This window comes from Schistocerca cancellata, chromosome 8 (genome assembly GCF_023864275.1).
Source record: "Schistocerca cancellata isolate TAMUIC-IGC-003103 chromosome 8, iqSchCanc2.1, whole genome shotgun sequence".
Lineage (NCBI taxonomy): Eukaryota > Metazoa > Arthropoda > Insecta > Orthoptera > Acrididae > Schistocerca > Schistocerca cancellata.
The window spans coordinates 49,659,097-49,668,009 of NC_064633.1; the positions used below are offsets into that span (position 1 = coordinate 49,659,097).

Below are 8,913 nucleotides of genomic sequence, written 5' to 3' on the forward strand. Positions count from 1 at the left end.
CGTAGGTAATAGAGACGTAATATCGGTACACAGGATTAAATTGGTGGCAAAATTATTTATTCCTGAAAACGTTGATGTAATGCATCTACACAACTGCTATTGTCTCGTAACTAAGTACAATTTCTTATGAAATGGTACACGATTCACAACACCCTCGTATGCCCACGCGGTTTGCGGGGACACAATTTCTACATACCGTGGCCAAGTTTTAATCACATTAAACCACGCAGCCGCGAACAATTAACATTTTTCCGAAGGCACATTTGAATGGACAAAGGGTGATGGCAGAGGGTCAACAAACTCTAATATTAAACCACGTGGATTGGTTCCAACCGACATCCGGTAAATGAGACATGAAAAATTCACGAAAGGCAAAATTATTGAGGTTCAGGAATGATTAGAACGTATACAGACGCAGTTACAGGCAGACAAACAATCACACTAAACCGAGGTCGCACTTCTTACATATGCAACACCTTTGTGTTACGTTCTTCTTACGGATCAAAGTCTGCATTAAGAATCAAACGGAAAATCTGCAGAACCCTCGCATTCCTTGCTGCGACAAGGTTTAACAATCCTTATAAGGCGAGACGCGAGACCGAAAGCTAAAAGCTCCCCTCTCGCTACGAGACGACGAACCACGCGGTTAAACCAACTCACCCTCCTTCGATGAGAGCTCGGCTGCAGACCCTCGGTGCAGACTGACCGCCTCACACACTCCAACGTTTCCCACGAGATTCCGTGGCCAGGAAAACCCAGAGATGAGGCCTCCGCCACCAACTTGACACCGGTAACTTTCACGCAAGGAGAGCAAACCTCTTTCCCTACCTGAAAGCTATAGGGGTTGTCCATTCTATACGACTACCGATGATTCTCTGCAGCAGACTAAACCACCGTATAGCAACATGAAACACACGACATTCATTCATTCACTCACGCCTGCTAGAGTTTTGTATCACTGGAAAGTAAATAAAATGATAATGAAAGGGGACTACAGGACCCTTTCACTACTGCAACCTACATCCTTCTGTATCTGTTTGGTGTATTCATGCCTTGGTCTCCCTCTACGATTTTTTACCCTCCACGCTTTCCTCCAACACTAAATTGATGATCACTTGATGCATCGGAACGTGTCCTACCAACCCATCCCTTCTTCTGGTCAAGTTGTACCACAAACACCTTTTCTGTCCAGTTCCATTCGGTACCTCCTCATTAGTTAGGTGATCTACCCATCGAATCTTCAGCATTCTTTTGTAGGACCACATTTCGAAAGCTTCTATTCTCTTCTTCTCTAAAGTACATGTTTCACTTCCATCCATGGCTACACCCTATACGAATACTGCCAGAAAAGACTTCCTGACACTTAAATCTATTCCCGATGTTAACAGATTTCTCTTCTCCAGAAACGCTTTCCTTGCTATTGCCAGTCTACATTTTATATCCTCTCTACTTCGACCATCATCAGTTACTTTTCTCCCCAAATAGCAATACTCATTTACTACTTTAAGCATCTCATTTCCTAATCTAATTCCCGCAGCATCACCCGATTTAATTCGACTACATTCCATTATCTTCGTTTTGCTTTAGTTGATGTTCATCCTATATCCTCCTTTGTAGACACTGGCCATCCGTTCATCTGGTCTTCCAGGGCCTTTGCTGTCTCTGACAGAATTACAGTGTCGTCGGCAAACCTCAAAGTTTTTATTTCTTCTCTATGGATTTTAATTCCAACTCCGAATTTTTCTTTTGTTTCCGTCACTGCTTGCTCAATATACAGATTGAATAAAATCGTGGAAAGCCTACAATCCCGTATCAGACCCTTCAGACACTGCATCCCTTTTGTGCCCCTCGAGTCTTATAACTGCCATCTGGATTGTGTACAAATTGTAAATAGCCTTTCGCTCTCCGTACTTGACCCCTGTCACCTTGGAGAATTTGAAAGACGGTATTCCAGTCAACATTGTCAAAATCTCTAAGTCTACAAATCCTAGACACATAGGTTTGCCTTCCCTTAATCTATCTTCTAAGATAAGTAGTAGGGTCAGTATTGCCTCACGTGTTCCAACATTTCTATGGAATCCAAATTGATCTTCTCCAGTTTTGCCATTCATCTGTAAAGAATTCGTGTTAATATTATTAAACTGTTAGTTCGGTAATTTTCACACCTATCAACAATTGCATTCTTTGGGATTGGAATTAATATATTCTTCTTGAAGTGTGAGGGTATATCCCCTGTCTCATACATCTTGCTCACAAGATGGTAGAGTGTTGTCACGGCTGGCTCTCCCAAGGCTATCAGTAGTCCTAATGGAATGTTGTCTACTCCCAGGGCCTTGTTTCGACTTAGGTCTTTCAGTGCTCTGTCACAATCTTCACACAGTATGATATCTCCCATCTTATCTTCATCTACGGCCTCTTCCATTTCAATAATATTGCCCTCAAGTACATCACCCTTGTGTAGATCCTATATATACTCCTTCCACCTTTCTGCCTTCCCTTCTTTGGTTAGAAATGGTTCTCCATCTGAGCTCTTGATATTCATGCAAGTGGTTCTCTTTCTCCAAAGGTCTCTTTAATTTTCCTGTAGGCAGTATCTGTCTTATCCCTAGTTATGTGTGCCTCTACATCCTTAGATTTTTTCTCTAGCCATCCCTGCTTAGCCATTTTGCACTTCCTGTCCACATCATTTTTGAGACGTTTGGATTCCTCTTTGCCTGCTTCATTTACTACATTTTTATATTTTCTCCTTTCATCAGTTAAATACAATATCCCTTCTGTTACCCAAGGATTTCTATCAGCCCCAGTCTTTTTACCTACCTGGTCATCTGCTGCTCTAACGGTTTGGAGGACTTAAAGTGTTGAAGTAAGTATGTTAACTTCCACTTCTTTTACGAGACGACTTACTTGAGATGTTCGGCCAATCTTCCCTGCTGGCTGGCATGCTGCTGCGAACTCTTTCTCTTATTCTCCAAAGTATGCTGCTAGGTACAGGAATTTCTTAACACTCTTTCTACTTGTAAAAGTAAGTAGACACACCAAGTTTCATTTGCTTCAATTAACGACGTATATTTTAACTTTTGACATTTTACAACTTCCAGACTTTACATAAATAAACAGTTTCGTAAGCCTTTCGTGTCTCCAAGCATTAGAAACAAAATAAGTTACATATGACAGGAAGTTGGCTTAAAAACCATGTCCCAAGCATTAGAAACAAAATAAGTTACATATGACAGGAAGTTGGCTTAAAAACCATGTCCATTCTCAACATGGAACAGAATACTCGTCTTCCCTTCACCAAGGCTAAGACAAAAGTTTTTAATGGTTCTTTTTCAACTGTTGACGTTACTGTAACAATGGTCAAAACACAATTAGAACAGACTAGCATAAACACTCCATGGTTCTTCTGTCCACTTTCACTAAACTTCCATGGATCGACCGACAAGTACTTGTCGGTGCAGTTCGACCGCGGCGTCTACATTCTGCTCGCGTCTCATTTCCAACCTGCACACACAGACATGTGTCGCGCAGTAGGTACGATTCCACTTTCTCGCAGTCATATCTAAAGTATAGTGTGTTCGAGACGGTAGAAGGCCGAGTGGTTCTAGAATTTATGCGGAAATTCTCGAATCACTACGTATCCCCCCCTCCCCCCTCATATCGAACACATGATATTTTATACATAATCATTATGTACATAATATCACACATGATAACATTTTAGCCGGCCAGAGTGGCCGAGCGGTTCTAGGTGCTACAGTCTGGAACCGCGCGACCGCTGCTGTCGCAGGTTCGAATCCTGCCTCGGGCATGGATGTGTGTGATGTCCTTAGGTTAGTTAGGTTTAAGTAATTCTAAGTTCTATGGGACTGATGACCTCAGATGTTAAGTCTCATAGTGCTCAGAGCCATTTGAACCATTTGATAACATTTTACATTTTAGCAGTATACATTTCTTGTATAAGTTTATATATACATGTTCCGCTTCAATAACATCCCTTTGTTTTCTCTAGAACAGTGTTTAGCTGAGCGTTTGTTTATTTTATTCTCACTTTACTTTGATATCAAGACGATAGTATTGACTAGTATCTAAGAATCGTGAGACTTTTTCTTCATTTCAAATCGTAAGCTTCAGGTGTTCATAACACTTGAGTATTTTATTTTCACTTCTCATTCTTTGTACTGGTTTGTAGCTTGTAGTTTGGAGGAACTCTAGGCTCAATGTAAGTGTTCTTTTGACACTCATTTATTTATATGAAAAATAACAATGCTAGTTGTGCATAGAATTCATACTTTCCAGAATAATTACTATAAACTTTTGTGACTTTTGGCACGATACTGTCCCCTTCTCCTAGGATCAGTACCTATACCTTGCCTGTGGGTTGATCTTATGAAAGCACTTCCTCTTTCCATTCTGGTAGGAACGCTCCTTTATAAAACACTCCTGTTTTTTAGGCCACAGGTCGTCCTATCTCCACGTAGGTACGTCTGTCCTTTATTTAATAAATACCGGGTATGCCTCCCTTATCCTTTCCGAGTAGGCCTCATGGTTCATTAACCCAGTATACGTTCCTATGTATACTATAATTAAGTATTCCCTGGTAAAGCTACAAATCTATTCTACAATTCGCATTCTATTTTTAATTCATCTTTTACTCCCTAGAGCCCTCCTCTACTTCTCAAATTCTATACTCTACATAGATAATATAACTACATACACTATTTAAGTCCCACTTTCCTACAATCCATCAATTCCCCAGAGTATTAATTACACTGACTTTTCGTAAATGACTATCACGATTAATTCCACTCTAGCTTACGCACTCTTTCTTGTCCATCCTCTGCTTACTACTGCTTTAAAGTTGTTCCACTAACTCACATGCTTTGGTCTCTCTTTGCGCATGAGTTGATCGACTCTATCCTTTCTTTATGTACACCTCTTCGTATATATTCCATAAAAGACAAACGACGTAGAACCGTCATAGTATATATATGGCGGTTCTCACGTCGCAACAGGTTTCTAGTCCGTAATTTCAATGTCTATGTATAAGGGTATTCTTGTGTGTATGCGGATGTGTGTTCGTGTAGTCTGATTCTTCGGCCTTCTTATCTAAAGATAATATGTAGGTTATTAGGAACCACAGAAACCAGGACGGACTTCAGCGGTAGAAGTTCGTGAATATGGAGAATATGGAAAGAGGGAAAAAATAGATAGGTCCTCAAATGAGAAGTACTGTGTTTATCTGCGCTTGAACTTTGGCATTCAACAGCAGAATTTTATGCCGAGGCCGACTGGCAAATCCTATATCGTAGTTCCTACCAAATCACATAACATAATGCATGAAGTGGTAGTAAATGTGGAGGGGAATCAGGTGGAATGTGATGAAGACAACATTGTGCACTGGCGTTAACGAACCACACAGAGACTGAATCCCAGAAAGAAATTTCTGAGTAGGACAACGAAATCATGCGTGGACTACCTTAACTAGATTTTTGTCATACTAGTCTCAACAACGTGTAGAGCTGGATCTCAATAGAGGAACCGAAACCGCTGCCGAAAGTCTGGACGGCAAAAGTCGGAAATCTCTAAACAGATCAAACAGCGCAGTACGATGAAGAGAGGATTCTGTCTGCTGCAAAATGGAGGCCAATTGAGAACCAAACCTCTCTACGTGACAGGAGTGGGTCACAGACCACCCAGCACCTGTACTCCTGTCCACATTGTGTCCCACAAATTGTACAATGGAAGATTTTATTTTCGCCGGAGGCCGAGCTTCCAAATTGTCGACTGTAATAAAATTTGTAGCTGCGCTTCTCTTGGTCAAGCTCTAGTCTACTGTGATTTTCACTCTCCACACTTTTCTCCATTACCAATCTGATGATTATTTCGTGCCTCAAGAAGTATCCTGTCAACCATCCTCCATTCCCACTTTAGTCGAGCCATAAATTTGTTATTGGGCAGTTAAATTCAGTATCTGATCATTAATTATCCAAAACCTCCACCAAATTTTCAGTAGCATTTGTCAACAATATCTCGTAGTTTTTATTCGATACTTGTCTGAACATGTTTCGCTTCCATAAAAGACAACACTTGATACATATACTCTCAGAAAGTACTTCCTCATATTTAAATATACAGTGTGTTTCAAATATGACCGGTATATTTGAAACGGCAATAAAAACTAAACGAGCAGCGATAGAAATACACCGTTTGTTGCAATATGCTTGGGACAACAGTACATTTTCAGGCAGACAAACTTTCTATATTACAGTAGTTACAATTTTCAACAACAGATGGCCCTGCGGTCTGGGAAACTCTATAGTACGATATTTTCCACATATCCACCAAGCGTAGCAATAATATGGCGTAGTCTCTGAATGAAATTACCCGAAACCTTTGACAACGTGTCTGGCGGAATGGCTTCACATGCAGATGAGATGTACTGCTTCAGCTGTTCAATTGTTTCTGGATTCCGGCGGTACACCTGGTCTTTCAAGTGTCCCCACAGAAAGAAGTCACAGGGGTTCATGTCTGGCGAATAGGGAGGCCAATCCACGCCGCCTCCTGTATGTTTCGGATAGCCCAAAGCAATCACACGATCATCGAAATATTCATTCAGGAAATGTCCAGATAGCGTGATGCAGTAATCGTTTTGGATCTGAAAAATGGGCCAATGATTCCTTTGGAAGAAATGGCGGCCCAGACCAGTACTTTTTGAGGATGCAGGGACGATGGGACTGCAACATGGGGCTTTTCGGTTCCCCATATGCGCCAGTTCTGTTTATTGACGAAGCCGTCCAGGTAAAAATAAGCTTCGTCAGTAAACCAAATGCTGCCCACATGAATATCGCCGTCATCAATCCTATGCACTATATCGTTAGCGAATGTCTCTCGTGCAGCAATGGTAGCGGCGCTGAGGGGTTGCCGCGTTTGAATTTTGTATGGATAGAGGTGTAAACTCTGGCGCATGAGACGATACGTGGACGTTGGCGTCATTTGGACCGCAGCTGCAACACGGCGAACGGAAACCCGAGGCCGATGTCGGATCACCTACTGCACTAGCTGCGCGTTGCCCTCTGTGGTTGCCGTACGCGGTCACCCTACCTTTCCAGCATGTTCATCCGTCACGTTCCCAGTCCGTTGAAATTTTTCAAACAGATCCTTTATTGTATCGCTTTTCGGTCCTTTGGTTAAACCTCCGTTGAAAACTTCGTCTTGTTGCAACAACACTGTGTTCTAGGCGGTGGAATTCCAACACCAGAAAAATCCTCTGTTCTAAGGAATAAACCATGTTGTCTACAGCACACTTGCACGTTGTGAACAGCACACGCTTACAGCAGAAAGACGACGTACAGAATGGCGCACCTACAGACTGCGTTGTCTTCTATATCGTTCACATCACTTGCAGCGCCATCTGTTGTTGAAAATTGTAACTACTGTAATTTCGAAAGTTTGTCCGCCTGAAAATGTACTGTTGTCCCAAGCATATTGCAACAAACGGTGTATGTCTATCGCTGCTCGTTTAGTTTTTATTGCCGTTTCAAATATACCGGTCATTTTTGAAACACCCTGTACTTTCGATGTTAAAAAATTTCTCTTTCTCAGTTATGTTTTTATTGTTATTGCCATTCTGTATTTCAAATCCTCTGTTTCATAAATCATCAGCTGTGTTACCGTTCAAATAGCAATACTTATCTACTATTTTTAGTGGTTCACTATTATTAAATGTATTATAACTCCCTCCGAACAGGCCTCAGAAGACCCAGCGGTACCGACCGGTCGCCGTGCCATCCTCAGCCTACAGGCGTGACTAGATACGGATATGGAGGGGCGTGTGGTGACCAGCACACCGCTCTCTCGGCCGTTTGTGAGTTTAAGAGAACGGAGCCGCTACTTCCCAATCAAGTAGCTCCTCAGTTTGCCTCACAAGGGCTGACTGCACCCCGCTTGCCTAAAGCGCTCGGAAGACCGGATGGTCACCCACCCAAGTGCTATCCCAGTCAGACAGCGCTTAACTTCGGTGATCTGACGGGAACCGGTGTTATCACTGCTGCAAGGTCCATGGCTATCAATTGTACTGTAACAAAATGAAATTTCGATGGTCAATGTGTTCATCCTTTTTAATACTAGATAAAAGAGGAATTAAAGTTCCCCAGACAGGTATGATTTTTGGGATACCAAAGAACTATTCACTGTTGGTCGAACTTTGGACGACGCAGAAAGATAAGAGTACAGATAGTAAGAGGTCAAATGCCCTGTCTTTGAAATTTGATTCCAAATGGGCAGTCACAAGGCCTCCTAGTTCTGAAACTGTGCAGCACTTGTTTCAGCCTGGCATCTCGCAAGATTCTAATTATGAGCACTGCGAAAAAGGGGGATGGAAACTGTGAGTCAGACTGGCTGCGGTCGGCCTCCAGTGCCCAGCGATGTAGCAGCCACTTGCTTCCTGAGTGAACTTGATGCGGCAGGTACCTATTGGAATATGTGTGGGAGAAACATTTAGAGGATAGTCATTAGCACGCCAGTAAAAAAAAAATTGGTTGCAGTTACGCTATTACATTTAAGACAGTGCTGTACTACTAGCTGTAAATGTAGACATGATAAAACCAGTAACGCTGGTGGCTCAAGACATGGAACCTGTTTCTAGATGTATAATGTTGAACTGATCAGTGGCCTGTCCCTGTTAACTCGTAGAACAAGTTTCCTAATGCTGGCGACATCCTACTGTATGCAATATTATGAAAAGAGCTTCAGGTCGGTGCTGGGGATCACAGCGATCCATCTCCAGCACTGACAAAAATTAGCCAACATTGGACAAAGTGGGTCTACGTGTGACCGATAAAGAAACGATAGGTCGTCAAGTGAGGAAGGTGGTTCAGTTCCCCACCCAACCATCAAAATTTTCGTTTTCTGCTG

The 8,913-nt window shown here is 42.2% G+C and overlaps 1 pseudogene; it reads right to left on the bottom strand.

The window, feature by feature from the left end:
• Positions 1 to 7,945: 7,945 nt before the first annotated feature.
• Positions 7,946 to 8,063, bottom strand: LOC126096138 (5S ribosomal RNA; annotated as a pseudogene).
• Between the last annotated feature and the right edge of the window lie 850 nt (positions 8,064 to 8,913).